Source organism: Paramisgurnus dabryanus, chromosome 6 (genome assembly GCF_030506205.2).
Source record: "Paramisgurnus dabryanus chromosome 6, PD_genome_1.1, whole genome shotgun sequence".
Classification (NCBI taxonomy): Eukaryota; Metazoa; Chordata; class Actinopteri; order Cypriniformes; family Cobitidae; genus Paramisgurnus; species Paramisgurnus dabryanus.
The window spans coordinates 34,360,357-34,376,523 of NC_133342.1; the positions used below are offsets into that span (position 1 = coordinate 34,360,357).

A 16,167-nucleotide genomic window follows, 5' to 3' on the forward strand; every position below is an offset into this window, starting at 1 on the left:
TCTACAGGGTGTTAAATTTACACTGAATCAGTGTTAAAGTTAATGAGGTAATGAAGTGATGATTAAGACATTAATGGTGAACACCTGCTGGTCATTTCATGTCAAATCAACTTAATTTTAGAATTGTTCCTGTCTCTAAGTTTTTATTTTATTTTTCTGGAGAAAGTAATACTAAAATAATGAAAAAGGTCAACATATTAAATGCAATAGATATATAAAAACTGCTGTGTGTATATATGATTCTATCTTACAGAGTTTTAAAAAGTTACACTGAAGCAGAGTAAAAAGCTGCCATCTTTAACTATTGCCTCTCTATCATCATCTGTGTTTGAAACTTAAAGTTACAACTTGCTTGTAGAATTACATGGATGATAAGTTTAATCTCTATACAACAGCTGTATTTCTGGTTAATAAAGTGAGTCACCATTGTCCCGATTAGTGTTTCCATTAGTTGGGCACTTGAGTCTTGAAGATTAGAGTTGGCCTTCTTTTGTTCATTGTGTTTATTAAACACATCTGTTGGAGCAGAGGGAGGTGACACAGATGAAGTTATAAACTGTTGGTGTGCTACAGTAGTTGTTGAATATTGTGATTCACTGATCTCAAACTAAAAAAAACACTAAATGTAAGTTACATTTTTTTATGTTCAGTCAAACCTGTGATGTTCCTATGCTGTAAATCCATACCCTTAAGAGTTAATTTTTTTACACAAATCTAATCTGTGGTTTCAGTCGGACACCCTGAGACATCAACAATCACCCTATAAAACACAATCATGGTGACAATCAACAACAAAGCTTCATGCCGCAATGCATGCTGGGTACCAGGATTGTAGAAAACTCTTTCATAACTCCCATCATGCATTGCAACATGACACAGTTGTGCAACTTTCTTACCATTTACTGTCACCATTGTTGAGATTTGTATCCGAAGTCATGAAGTCTCTCTAAAAAAAAAAAAAAAAAAAAAAAACTATAGAATCAAAGCACCCTTATCCAAAACTGTGTCATTTGCATAGAGAAACATTTTTATGCTTTTTTTCTTTACCTTTTTCATATCATATCATATATTAATATTTTTAAAACAAGCAATTTTAGGTGGGTTGATAAGATTTTTTCTACATCAAGCAACAAACAAGTGCTTTTATTGAAACACTGTTGCAATTGCTAATATTGGAGAGTTAGTTTAGTGAAGGTCAAGGGACAAACACCTAACTAAAGGAAACACTAATCACAATAATGGTGACTTCAAATGAATCTAAAACACAAACTGGAGATTTTTTGTGATAATTTTTGTGATAAATATCCTTTTGACTAGTGATTACATCCTATCAGAAAGAAGATGTGTCTACTAAATCACATGTGTGGATGCTGGAATAGTTGAGCACTTTTATTTTTTCTGACAACAGTTGTTTAGAAGTTAAACTTATCATCATCTACAAAATAGCTCTACAACAAAGTTGTAAGTTTGGGTTTCAAACAGAGATGATGATAGAGAGGCAAAAGTTAAAGATTGCAGCTTTTTACTCTGCTTCAGTGTAACTTTTTAAAACTCTGTAAGATAGACTCATATATACACACTGCAGTTTTTATATATCTATTGCATTTAATATTTTGACCTTTTTCATTATTTTAGTATTACTTTCTCCAGAAAAATAAAATAAAAACTTAGAGACATGAACAATTCTAAAATGAAGTTAATTTGACACAGAATGACCAGCAGGTGTTCACCATTAATGTCTTAATCATCACCTCATTATCTCATTAATTTTAACACTGATTCAGTGTAAATTTAACACTCTGTAGAGTGGGACCATATATGCTCCCAGCAGTGTTAATTTAACACTGGGAGTTTTACTGTGTACAATTGCTACAATAATTTAATTTTTATTAAAATGAATTGAGATTAACATACAATTTATAGTCATAATTCAACCTCCATGTTTTTTTAACTATTTAATCAAATAAAACTTTTGAAATTTACTTTGAAACCAGAATTTATCTCTCCCATTGCTGAAAAAACTAGAGACCAGAAAATCATGTGAATTTTGAAGGCTACTTTAATGTATTTTACTAAGATTTGTTTGGCTGCTTCTTGCTACTCTTTCTGAAGAAGGATGCTATATCTGCTGCCTTTATCTTCATTTTTCCCTCATTTCAATGATTGTCTGACATTAAAACACTAAAGCAAAACATTAAAACATTACCATGTTTTTAAAAACTTATTAGGGTAAATGTATCTAGATTATCTGTTATATATAAAATCAATCTTAATCCTTGCATTTACGCTGTAATGTTTGTGTGGGATTTTTTAATGTACAGTGACGAACTCTGTCAGATTAAAATCGGCTGTCACGCGGCGCAAACACACACAGAGGCGCGCTGAAAGAGAGATTCTCATTATAAAACAGATTCTTAAACAAGATTTTAAGCCATTTATGTGTTTTTACCGAACTTTAGAAGAGAAAACGCAGTGATGAAAACGCGGTTGAAGTGTCTGTCATTTATATTCACGCCGGAGCCTGAAGAAACATCACTCTAGACTCCACTCCGTCCCGCGACTCCCGCCCCTCCGTGTTCGTCGATCAGGTTTCATGCACGAATGTAATGCTCAGTTAGGTTAAACCAGGCTCGATGAGGTAACTTATTTCCTTGCCTTTTTTCGGAACCAATATTGTTGCATCGTCCCTCTCTCAGTCGCCACCAGGATTTTCTGCAATGGTGCTCGTTTTTCCTCTCATTTCTGTGAAAATTGCTGCTCCAAATCCACCAAGTAAACCGACGTGTATATGTTTGCTGCTTTGTTTCGCGTCACGCAAGTGACAGCCAAACGTCGCAAATGAGGAGAAGAGAGGAGAGAAACGATCGGGTCTGATTGGTGAATCCGCCATTTGCGAACGGTCAGAAACACGTCCTTGTTGATACTTGGAAAGGAAGGAAAATGCATCTCTTTGTCATCTGCCACCGGTGTGGCCCTGTTGCGCGGGGACGGCGATTGTGGTTCCGTCCCGGGTTACCATGGCGACGGCTGTGAGATACCCCCCTCCCCCCTTATTTTTTTTTTTTACATATCTGCATGATTCACGTAGGTCACATTTTCAGGTCGGAAAATCCGGAATTCCGGATTAATCCGGAAAAATCACATCCCTGATACATACAACAGTGAGTTTTCCCTCTTTGACCCAGAAAACACCATAATATCATTATTAACATATCACTGAGCCCACTTGAGCATAAACACAAGACACTTTATTTAACAACCACACACAGCAACTTGTGGTGAAAATAAAACCAAAATGTGTGAGAGTATATATGTGACCAGTCACGGAAAGTAGGGACACAAGTCGGATCTGGGCATTTTGAGTTATTCACAGATTCTGAAAGTGCAGTTTCTAAGCTTTCCAACGATGTGTAACACATGGAAATCTGATAAGATTTGGAGAAGTTGTGGCCATTTGAATATAGGAACTCAGAAATACTCAAACCGAGAAAATCGAGACGAAAGGGACTCTTCTTTTCAGCTGGGGGAGACAATAGGGCTCATTTACATCTCATTTAGCTAAGCCATGCCCCCTGTAAAACCCTTTTTGAGATGTTCTAGCATCATATGTAGTATTTTATGACCAAATGACAACCCGCAAAAATAAACATGACTCTTTTACCTTTGTGGGGATCACAAGTCGAATCCAGTCTGTTTCAGATTATCCAATGACCAATGACCATAATTGTCCACAAATGCGTATAATCCGTGAAATATAGATTGTTTACATCAGATTTCGCATGAATGTCTGGTAATACAATATAATATATAATCTGAAGACTATTTAAATCGTAACATGTAAGGGTATATGAGCTTACATTCCGTTAAACACATGAACCCGCCTTCAAAGTTTGTATTTAAAATAGGGAAGTAGTATAATAGATCATCCAAACAGCGCCGTCGAAAACGTGACATCCTTTAGAGAGGTTACCAATGGCTCGCTCGTTCCTCCATCAGCCAATGACTTCATGGAAAATATTGATAGACAAAACATGTAGCCAATTATATGAAGAATACAACGATATCTGTGTAACTGTGTTTGGACTCATGCTGCGCTGCAAGAACTGACATAGAGATGACGTCAAAGTACCGCGAGAGCGAGTCGAAATTAAACTACTCCGTAAGATTTCTTGAAGAGCTCTCGCGGTACTTTGACGTCTTCCGACTGCGGCGCCGCATAAAGTCAGTGACGCGGCTGACGTACGATGCGGCTGACTGTTATTTGTTCCGCCCCAGCTTCTTTTATTTTTCTTTTGTTTTGTGCGCCCGAGCTTTACAGTCTGGGGAGACGCAGGCTATAAGTTTGAAAAAAAAAAAAACTTAGCAATCATATCTGAGGAACAGGGCAGCGCGTCCTTACAGTCACGTGACTTCACGCTCGAGCCGGAAGAGAAGACAATGCTGAATAAAGTCGTAATTCTGCTATTTTTGGACCAAACTGTATTTTCGATGCATCAACACAATCTTACTAACCCACTGATGTCACATGGACTACTTTGATGATGTTTTTATTAACTTTCTGGACATGGAAACCATACATAGATTTTCAATGAAGGGGAAAGCTCTCGGACTAAATCTAACGATAAAACATCTTAAACTGTGTTCCGAAGATGAACGGAGGTCTTCCGAGTTTAGAACGACATAAGGGTGAGTCATTACTTACATTATTTTCATTTTTGGGCGAACTATTCTTATTTAGTAGTCACGCTGTTCCCTTTGGGGGCGGAGGCGAAAACACAAGCTTATACAGTATGTAAATATACACACAGACAATGACGCCCCCCGCTGCACGCTAGAATCTCCGGAAAAACAAGCCTATTTTAACCGCAAAATGTACGCTTTTAAATATACAAAAACTGCTATCTCAAACATGGAGAGGCTTCTTCGTGATCTCAACTAACAGATTCTGCAAAAAAACGAAAATCACAAATTTCGAAAAAAAAACTTTGTTTCTCATTTTCTCGAAACTTGTGCTGCCGACTTGAGTCCCTGGTTTCCGTGACGGGTCACATATGTTTATAAGCTTTATAGTTTTTGGAATATACAAATTTGCAGAAAATTGCCACTCACTAACTAAATGCTCACCACAGTTTTAAAAATATAACGTTAAGAAGTTAAAGTTAGTTTTAAAGTGAAAATGCATTAATGTTTACAAAAGATAAGTCTTTATAGACAGAATCTTGTTTTTTTAATCAGTTATTTATTTTGTAGGCTATTGAAGATATAGTATGCATTGTATTTAGTATTTATGCATCCTACGCATGTAAAACGAACACGTATGAATATGCACAAAACAGACAGGGAACATACCTGTATATAAGATCTTTAGATAAGGAGATTATAAATATGAATGGTGCGATCAGGGGATGATTATTTGAGATGGTCTTGTCGCGCTTTGACTTGCACATTTACCGTTGCGTCGTCTTTCTAAACCAACAGATGTGTGTACTGTGAGCTAACATCGCGTCAAACTACATCGCTCCAGCTGCGCACGCGTCACTGATATAAACGCGAGTAAACTTAAACGTTATAACAACGAAAAGCATTAATATGTTCAGGAACTCCTTTCTTTATTTGGCGGCACAGTATCTTGCGCACAGTTGGAGAGACTTCTGCATGCCAGAGACTCAGACAGCTGCACGAGCACAGAGAAAGTGGGCGCGCGCACGAAAGAGAGAGAGACCTGCAGTGCTTATTATGAAATTTCAGAAATTACCCAGGTGAAAAAGAAATATATTTAAATAGTATTTTTTGGGACATACTTAATATATTTAAAAGCTACTATACTAAATGCATATTAAATGTATTATATTGAACCCACTTCAAGTATATTAAATGCATTTCAAGATATATTTAAAGTCAATTTTAATCTATTTGCATTATATTTAATATATTGAAATTGTGTTAAATTGGAACAACTTCAAATATATTTAGTGCAATTTAAGTGTACTTCTTTAAAATTCATTTGAAATGCACTTCTCATACACTTAAAAATACAGTTAGAATACATTTAAAGCTTAATTTAACTGTGCTTTAAGAACACTTTAATAGTACTTCAGCATATTAGAAATATACTAGCATTACATTAATAGAAATGTATTAGCATTACACTACTATTTTATTATAAAGCTGTTTTTAATATTTAAAATGTTATATTAAAATCATTAAATTTTAAGACACATACACAGATTTTGAATACAGAACAATTTAATATACTTCATATTGTGTTGTGTACATTACAAAAATACCTAAAGTAAATTAATCAAGCACAGAGACATACATAATCTCTTGACCAAAGAGAAACATATAAAACAAATATCAGAGAAATGCAATTACAGAGCTACTTCTATCAAATTGTACAACATTAACATTAAATGTATTAATGAAAAGTACACTATGAATATGCAATCACTAAATATTCATAAGCAATGATTATATAATAATCATAATGTAATTCTCTGCATAAAAAGTTAATGAAAAAAAATGTTTAAGTGCAATTTAAAGATGGAGTGCACAATGTTTGAAAAACGCTTTGTAAAAGGAAATTGGGCCGACTACCAAAACACACTTTGTAGCCAACCAGCAGTAAGGGGCGTGTCTACTAACTGACATCCTTGCCGGGGTTGCGTATGTGTGTGGTGGCTCTATCAAAAGAAGGTCCCGATTCTATTGGGGTAGAGGCATGTTTGTTTAGGTAATTTCAAATGTTAACATTGGCTTTCAAAAATAGTGCACTCTGCCTTTAACCAACTTAAGATAAACCTATAAAAAGCTGAACTAAAACACAAAACAGTTTAGATGTCACATGTTTAAGTGGAGGGTGACTTCTTCTTGCAATTCAGACACCGTAGTAATTGAAGACTGCTTTATCACACGGGCTGTGAAAAGGAAACAGAATATACCAATTAACCAATAATGAATGAACATTTGGATATCCATGTTTAAAATAAATTGGCATAGATATGCATGTATGGAAGTTTTGTTAACTTCTCAGTTTACCTTTTAAAGCTTTGACTGTGTCCTCATCAAGCGTGTCAGTTTTATCTGTCAGAGCACTCTACAAGTGGGAATGAAGATAGGATTAGAACAGGCTCATGAAATAAAGCAACCTGTGTGTATTACAGGATATGTTTTACATTGATAATTGTGTTTTATTTGAACCTAGATCATTTTCCATTGTTTGTCTATTGTGGTCTTGCAAACTTAAGGTTCACCTCTGTTTAAGGAGATTTAAGGAAATCAGAAATGATGCCAAACAGGGCTCCAGACTGCTATCAAATGGTGGCATTTTGCCACCTAAATTTGAGAGTGTGCCACTGAATTTTACATCCGGTCGCACATGTGCGACCAGCAAATTTGACCTTTTTTTTGTGATATGACCACTGATCTATATAAATGACTGGATTGGAACGCTTGACGTAACTGCGTGAGTTGAAGCCAGCGCAGAGTTCGAGCCGCCATCTTGGTATACCCAACCGGCAGAGAGCGTCATTGACTTCCATTCAAAATCATGATCAAAATTTACCCCCTTTACAGCGTATCAGTTACACAAGGTTAATTTTTAGGATATGTGTACGTTAATTATTTGTTAATTCTGGTGTTATTTGCAATGTTTATGTTTTAATCGGGCAGGATAATGGATTTATAAAAAAACGTTAAGGTGAGTGTGTCTGCTGCATTTGCTAATGACACGGGTATAAATAAAGTTTTTTTTGACATTCAGCTACACTGTGACGGTCAGCGTTATATCTCTAAATAAGTTTAGGTAACATGTAAGTTAAGATAACATAATTACAAAACTAGCAAATTATTGCATGCACATACTGTACAAAGCATGATTATTTATTTAGATTTCAGAATGAGCACGTTTATTGTCATTAATACTAAATATGCTGCGGTCTGTCTGCTGATCTGATACTGTAATAAAGATGAATGTATAATAACTGTTTAAAATGCAAAATGTACAACTTTCAGTAAATAACTATTTACATGCTTTGGACGTTTGTGTTGTAATAATGTACAGGGTAACTTCAGATATAAAAACGAAGATGAGTAAAGTGATGTTTTATCATTAAAATCTGATAACGTCCATTGATTAAATAGAACGTTTGGGTATACCAACATGGCGGCGCGGTGGCTTCACAAGTGTGACGTCATGTGCAATCCAGTCATTTATATAGATCAGCGGATATGACACTAATCTGAAACAGCACATTGTACTTTCTGAATCTATAATTAAAGTATTTATTAGTAATACAGTCTAAATTAGTAGACATGTGAATATTTGGTTAGCATGTTGTTTTACCGTGTGTGCCCCTAAATTTTCTGGTTGCGCCCCTAAAATTTTCAGTTGGGGGCCACTGTGCTCCTAGTAAAAACAGTTAGTCTGGTGCCCTGCCAAATGGTGCAATGATGACTAGGCCAAGTCCCTTACAGCTTTACAATAAAAAAACGTTTTTTACAAGAATAATTCAAAAGGACAGAAATTAGCCACCTGGAATGGATGTGTTGCAAACGTTTTTCTTCACTCCACATTTGCCCCGATTCAAAAATGTCAATAGCAGTTGATCTGAAAAACAACAGGCAGGTAAATGATGATTAATGATTTGTTTTCGTTTTAAGATTTACTTACCCCGAGTACAATATATTAAGACAATATAATATAATCAAACCCAGCCTCGGCAGTTTTACAATCTCTCATAAAAGTATCCCTTCTTACAATGTCATTTTTGTGTCCATATGTAATTAGAAATACATTTAAAATAGGCCTGTCGCGATAAACGATAAATCGATTAATCGCACGGTAAATAAAATGAGCTCGATCATTTTTTTAGGCCGCGATAATTCACATTTGCATGCTTGTTTGTTTTCCTTGTCTCTCTCTCTCTCTACCAAAGAGACTGGATGACCGCTCCGTGCAACGAGTGACAAGGAGTGAACCCTCGTCAGTCATTTGTCAGTCGCATGATCTGTGTGGGGAGGGGGGACTCCTGGCGTAGCCTATCACAGTAGGAGTACTGAGGAGGATGAGAGCCGCATGAGAAGTGTAGCAGGAGAAAACACTAGTTAAGACGAGAGTTGGAGAAAAAGATGGATTTACTAGAGGCTGTTTACACTTGTCATTAACATGCGTTTTTATCGATCGGATCACAATGTTTTACGTCTTTTCTGACTTTTCTGACACAAGGTGAACAGTGCTATTTTAGCCTTTCATTGATAAACTAAAGCGGGTGATCTCCGCAGTTTCATTTTGCAAGCGTGTGAAAGTTGCGCGATCTTATTTCATCAATTGCGCTGAAAATTCAGAGAAAGCTCTAACATATAAACGTACAAAACACTGTGCAGCATGTATACTTGCTAAACAAGCAGCGGACTCCGACATAATATTAGTTTGCGTCCATATAAACTCATAATTACTCCCGCTGGCGTTCAAATGACAGCGGAGAGACTCGCCCACCGTCTCACGGACCGTCCCCTCACAGTATTCAGCACAGAAGCGGTCGAAAGTGGACAAAAGAGACGGATTTAAATACCAGGTGTAAATGTGATATGTCTCTCTCGTCCACTTGTGATCTGATCAAAAACACATCTTGATACCAAGTGTAAACAGCCAAGTTTCAAAACCAAACGCTACAGCTGCAGTGTGGGAGTACTTTGGATTTAAACCTAATGACCGAGGTGAACCACTAAACCTGAACGAACCACTAAACCTGAACGAGCCGTTATGTCGCATTTGTGGTAATAACGTAGCACTTAAAAGTGGCAACACGACAAACATGCATATGCACCTAAAACGCAATCATCCTGTTATTTTGTTCATTTCTTGTGGATATTTAAAATGTCTTCCAGTTCCAGTATTACTTATTGTTTAGAAATAAAAGTTTATAGATCTTTGAAAAGGTGTATCTGCATTATTATAATGGTCCCGGAGCATCAATGTTATCGCCTATCGCGATAAATTCCGAGGCAATTTATCGCCTAGCAAAATTTGTTATCGTGACAGGCCTAATTTAAAAATAAACAAAAAGACAATAAGGTTGTCAAGATTGAACTGATATAAACATTAGCCATTGAACATTACTGGAGTTATAATAACCATATGGTCATATCATGGTATTTTCAGGTAAGACAGCTCAAACATTCATTTTAAACTAACGTTAGCGTTGCAAGAGAAACATTAGAAAAACTTAAACGTGAAATCAAATAGCAACAACAAACTTACCACCAAGAATAAGTCTTTCTATGCGCTATATCTTCATTTGTTCCTGTCTACTTGGGATCTGGTTGGTCATATTTATGTCGCTGTGCTAAAAAAAATGAAAGGTTTTAATGATTTCTGAAATGCTTAAGAGAAATGCCTAACGTTAGTCAGAAAATAAAGATGTTCCAATTACCACACGCAACACAGACATAACGTTACATAAAGAAGCTGGGTTAAATGTAATGTAATGTTTAACTTATTTAATAGTTAACTAAATAAAGAAATGTGAAAATCTGTCATCACTTACCCTCGTGTTATCTCGTTCATCTCCAAACAAAAAGCGAAATACTTTTTCCCTCAACGTCAGATCCACTAAAACTGCTCATATTTTAAATCGAGTTGTTTTATCTTAGTCCTCTGGTGAAATATGATCGCCGATTAATTAAATAAATACGTTTAATGCAGAGTCGCCATCTAATTTAACAGTTTATACGTTTAATGCAAGCAACCGCATGCACCGTGAACAACTGAACTAAACTGAACAAGTTTCAAATAGCACCGTGACGTGTTACTATGACAACAACCAATCAGGTTTAGTCACGTGTGTCACGTGTGTTGTTTGAAATTAAACAAGTAAGATTTTGAAATTAAACAAGTAAGATTTTAAGCAAATCTTTGAAAAAATAGCTTATTGTGCAATCGGAATGATATAATGTTGAAAGGCTTGAGGAAAGTTCAATGTTAGCTTATTACAATTTAATGAATCATGTTTTGAAAAAAGTATGTTTTATCCAAATATACTAAAACTTCACTAGAAGTACATTTGTGTTTAGCATATTTCTTAAAAGTGTAATTATGCATATATTTATTACCAGCATACTTTTAGTACACTTAATATAAATACATTAAAAATATTCTTAAGTTTAGCATATTTTTTAAAAATGTAATAAAGCATATATTTATTACCAATGTACTTCTAGTACACTTAATACAAATACATTAAAAATATTCTTAAGTTTAGCATATTTCTTAAAAATATAATTAAGTATATATTTATTACCAATGTACTTCTAGTACACTTAATATAAATACATTAAAAATATTCTTAAGTTTAGCATATTTCTTAAAAATGTAATTAAGTATATATTTATTACCAATGTACTTCTAGTACACTTAATATAAATACATTTAAAATATTCTTAAGTTTAGCATATTTCTTAAAAATGTACTTAAGTATATATTTATTACAAGTGTACTTCTAGTGTACTTTTAAAAAATATGTTTAAATGCAATTTAACGTATTTTTAATACACTTCAAATAAGTATGTTGGAAATACAAATGTATTATAAACATACTATTTGTATTTTAAGTATATTTTTAATACATTAAATACTACGTCTTTTTGACCTGGGTACTCTTTCATTTGTTGGTGGATTATTTCCCGTTTCTCTGTCACACTCAGTCTAACATGCAGGAATGCCAAGTTGACAACGCGCACTTAATTACATTACGCGGAATAGAAAAATCTGTTACGTCTGATATTTTATTTCACGGTAAGTTACCACGGACCAATCAGCAGCCATGTAACGTGCAGATAGAGTGATTGACAGATAACCTGACAAGTTACAAAACAATATAAACGTGAACTTGGGAGGCCCCTGAACTTGGGAGGCCCCTGGGCTTCAGCCCAGGTAAGCCCGTGCATTAAGGCGGCCTTGGACGTAATGCATTTTATACTGTACAAACTATATTTTCTATCCCATAACCCAAACCCTAATAACCATCACAGAAAACTTTCTGCTATTTCACATTTTCAATAAACATCATTCTGTTTGGTTTATAAGCTTGTTATCTCATGGGGACCTCAAAATGTCCCCACAAGGTTACAAAAACACTGGTATTCCTATCTTTGTGGAGAAAATTGGTCCCCACAGTGTGATAGTTACCAGGTACACACACACACACACACACACACATATAGGTAGAGCTCATAAAGACTAATTTTGGAAATGGAACAAGGAAGACGGGTTCGTGGAGGGAGTAACCTGATGCTAGAGAGAGGCAGGATTAGCCCCCTCAATTATTTGTTTGAATTACAGTATGTACTTTTAGTTTCTACCTTTTATCTTATTACTGTAATTCCGTAAATTACTTTATACAATAGTTCTTTCTGGTTCTCGAATCTGATTGGCTAAGAGCTCTTCCCAGGCGTGCAATATTGTACTGATAACATAACAGTAACCGCTTCACCATTTGTATCATTTCGCCACCTACTGGTCATTTTAGTATTAGTGAATGGAGGTCCTTTAAACAGGCTCATCTCTGACTGGAAAAACTGCATGCACACACGGATACACACAGACGTGCTGTTTTTAAACACTCTCCGTGTGTCTCATTAGTTCACTAGCTTGTAAATCAGTTTGTGAATCCCAATCGGAAGTGATTATCCCGTCGAAGATCAGCGCTCTTGGATGTAATGTTAAACTTGAAGAGGACCCATGGCATACAGAGGTTAGCATTACTACTTTGTAGGTGTGAGCAAAAAATAGGTAATTGAAATTTGGCCCTCTTTATGATGTCACAAGGAGCTCTTATTATTATAATACCGCCCCCTTAATGTGCACTATCCAACCACAGCACTGCCATTTAGTGCAGAAAGAAAGCGAGACAAAAAGAAGGACTTGACAGCACAATTGAGTTTCAATTACAACAAACCACCCTCATTGTGATCAGTGTTTGCACTTCATCCGCTCATTTGCATTTTAAAGGACACACCCAAAACGACACATTTTTGCTCACACCTACAAAGTGGCAATGCTAACATTTTCATGCCATGGGCCCTTTAAGTGGAGTAATGTCACATTGTATGGACAATTAACACTTGGAAAAAGGAATAAAACCCATCATTTTCTCTGGAATGATATCTCTCTCCTTAGAACGCGAAAACACAGTTGAACTGCAGGTAAACACTGCAGCTTTTAAATTTGGACAATTGATACATTTATTTTATCGTGACGTGACTATTAAAACACGTTAGATATCGCCACTGATATATTTATAAGCAGCATGCAAAAACATGTCTCTGACACTTACAGATGTGGCCTTTAAAAATGCGCGTCTCTGAGAGCAGAATGCCGGAGACTTCCGAAATTCTGCGAGATCCCGCAGAAGGGGAGTTCGGTGGGGGACGCAGGAAATATAAAAACCTGTAGAGGGCAGGCGTGTTTCATGTAGGCCATACTGACGACAATGTGTGTGCTCGACTTCATGCTTAGCGTATACTTTATGATATTGAAGTAACATGACACGGATTATCAATGTTTAGGCGATAGACTTTGATGTCATACAAATGCATGCTTTTTGGCAAACATTTTGTTAGCGAAGTTTTCTTTTGCCAGTTACATAATAAAGTCACATATTCTTCATAAAAATCGGACTCAAACGCGCATCATGTCTTATTTTTTCAGTGTACTTACAGTAGAAGACACGTGATGTATGATAATCGAGTCTTATAAAAAATAATTCGCGAAGACCTTTGAAGAGACCGAGCGCATTTACGCAATATCATTAACTAGTTTATCTAATTTTACATTTAGTTCATTTTTGCATCTGAACGTTTTAATAGCTTTAACATGGTTGTGTTGCGCTTTTCTGCATTACTGAACAGTAGGCTACTTTTTATATTATCATGTTTCCCTTTACATGGTATGAAACACGATAAAAAGTATGCAATGGTGTTTAATACATTTCACTGAGAATTTGTATAATATGTTATACTTTTGTACTAAGGAAATAAAATCATATTGTGAGTGTAAATATTCATAAATTGGAGGAGTTTCTGAGGTGTTTGTCATCGGCAAAATGTGCAGTTTCTTTGTTGCTGATTAAAAACCGTTGGCTATGTGATTGTTTAAAATTGACATTTTTTCTACTTATTATTAATTTATTTTTTGCCTACATTTACTCAAATAATATCAATGTGAAAATATAAGTAAATCATACTTCAAGTTAGGCGTAAAACTTACACATTTTTGATGTCAAATAGAAATAATAATAATTTGAAATATGCAATTATTACAGATTAAAAAACTTAAATATATTACTCTGACCTTTTTAAATATATTGACTAAAATAATCTGTAAATGTAATACTTATATTATTAAGGCGTATACATCAAATAATATATGTACATTTTACACAAAATATCTGTTCTATTTTAAGTAATTTATTTTCCAACTAAAAAAATCGCATAACTGCATTAAGAGATTTTATTAAGTTACTTTAATAATTTATTTTAGAGATATTTACAAAGCCACTGAATCATTTTTAACAGTGTGTACATTATGACCTTACGGTAGACTATTATTAAATGCATATAAATAAAAATATGTAAAACTAAATAAAAAATATATCATACACGGACTGTGTGTAAGCATACGTTTTCTTGTTCGGTGCACGTGGGTTTAAATGCCGTTTTTCTAAAGAAGAATTTTAAAACTTTATTGGTGGTAGTTGAGAAGAATTCCTTTTTCCATTTCTAAATCATTTTGAGCGCAATATAAATATATCATATTGTTATTCTTATTAAGAGATTTTATTAAGTTACTTTAATAATTTATTTTAGAGATATTTACAAAGCCACTGAATCATTTTTAACAGTGTGTACATTATGACCTTACGGTAGACTATTATTAAATGCATATAAATAAAAATATGTAAAACTAAATAAAAAATATATCATACACGGACTGTGTGTAAGCATACGTTTTCTTGTTCGGTGCACGTGGGTTTAAATGCCGTTTTTCTAAAGAAGAATTTTAAAACTTTATTGGTGGTAGTTGAGAAGAATTCCTTTTTCCATTTCTAAATCATTTTGAGCGCAATATAAATATATCATATTGTTATTCTTATTAAGAGATTTTATTAAGTTACTTTAATAATTTATTTTAGAGATATTTACAAAGCCACTGAATCATTTTTAACAGTGTGTACATTATGACCTTACGGTAGACTATTATTAAATGCATATAAATAAAAATATGTAAAACTAAATAAAAAATATATCATACACGGACTGTGTGTAAGCATACGTTTTCTTGTTCGGTGCACGTGGGTTTAAATGCCGTTTTTCTAAAGAAGAATTTTAAAACTTTATTGGTGGTAGTTGAGAAGAATTCCTTTTTCCATTTCTAAATCATTTTGAGCGCAATATAAATATATCATATTGTTATTCTTATTATATAAGAATACGCAATTTTTACAACATTTTTAACATATGGAAAATATACGTTAAGCATGTTGTGTGTATTTCCTAATTACAAGCTTTTGATGAAATTGCACCAAAACTAAACGTGCATAAAAACATAAAAAAGTTATTTAAATAAGCGAAAAATCTTTTTTATGAGCTTAAAATGTTGAATATAATGTGCTATTGCTGAAAATTGCCCATCTCTAAAGGAGAATATTCATCTTTAAAGTTGAAGAAACAAAAAAGTACTGATAAGCATTCTCAAATATATATATTCTGCAAGCACTCAGTTGAGAAGAATTCCTTTTTCCATTTCTAAATCATTTTGAGCGCAATATAAATGTATCATATTGTTATTCTTATTATATAAGAATACGCAATTTTTACAACATTTTTAACATATAGAAAATATACGTTAAGCGTGTTGTGTGTATTTCCTAATTATAAGCTTTTGATGAAATTGCATCAAAACTAAACGTGCATAAAAACATAAAAAAATCATTTAAATAAGCGAAAAATCTTTTTTATGAGCTCAAAATGTTGAATATAATGTGCTATTGCTGAAAATTGCCCATCTCTAAAGGAGAATATTCATCTTTAAAGTTAAAGAAACAAAAAAGTACTGATAAGCATTCTCAAATATATATATTCTGCAAGCACTCATTTATCCATAATGAT

The 16,167-nt window shown here is 34.3% G+C and overlaps 1 protein-coding gene and 1 long non-coding RNA gene across 16 annotated transcripts in view; one reads left to right on the top strand and one right to left on the bottom strand.

Annotated features, from left to right (window-relative positions):
* Positions 1–16,167, top strand: part of LOC135767353 (NLR family CARD domain-containing protein 3-like) — a 205,292-nt gene that overhangs the window by 168,129 nt on the left and 20,996 nt on the right. The window lies entirely within an intron of this gene.
* Positions 5,769–10,986, bottom strand: LOC135767497 (uncharacterized). Its single transcript, XR_010542038.2, has 5 exons — positions 10,548–10,986; positions 10,262–10,346; positions 8,534–8,608; positions 7,039–7,096; positions 5,769–6,917 (listed from the first exon to the last, which is right to left on the bottom strand). It is a non-coding gene; the product is annotated as an uncharacterized lncRNA (long non-coding RNA).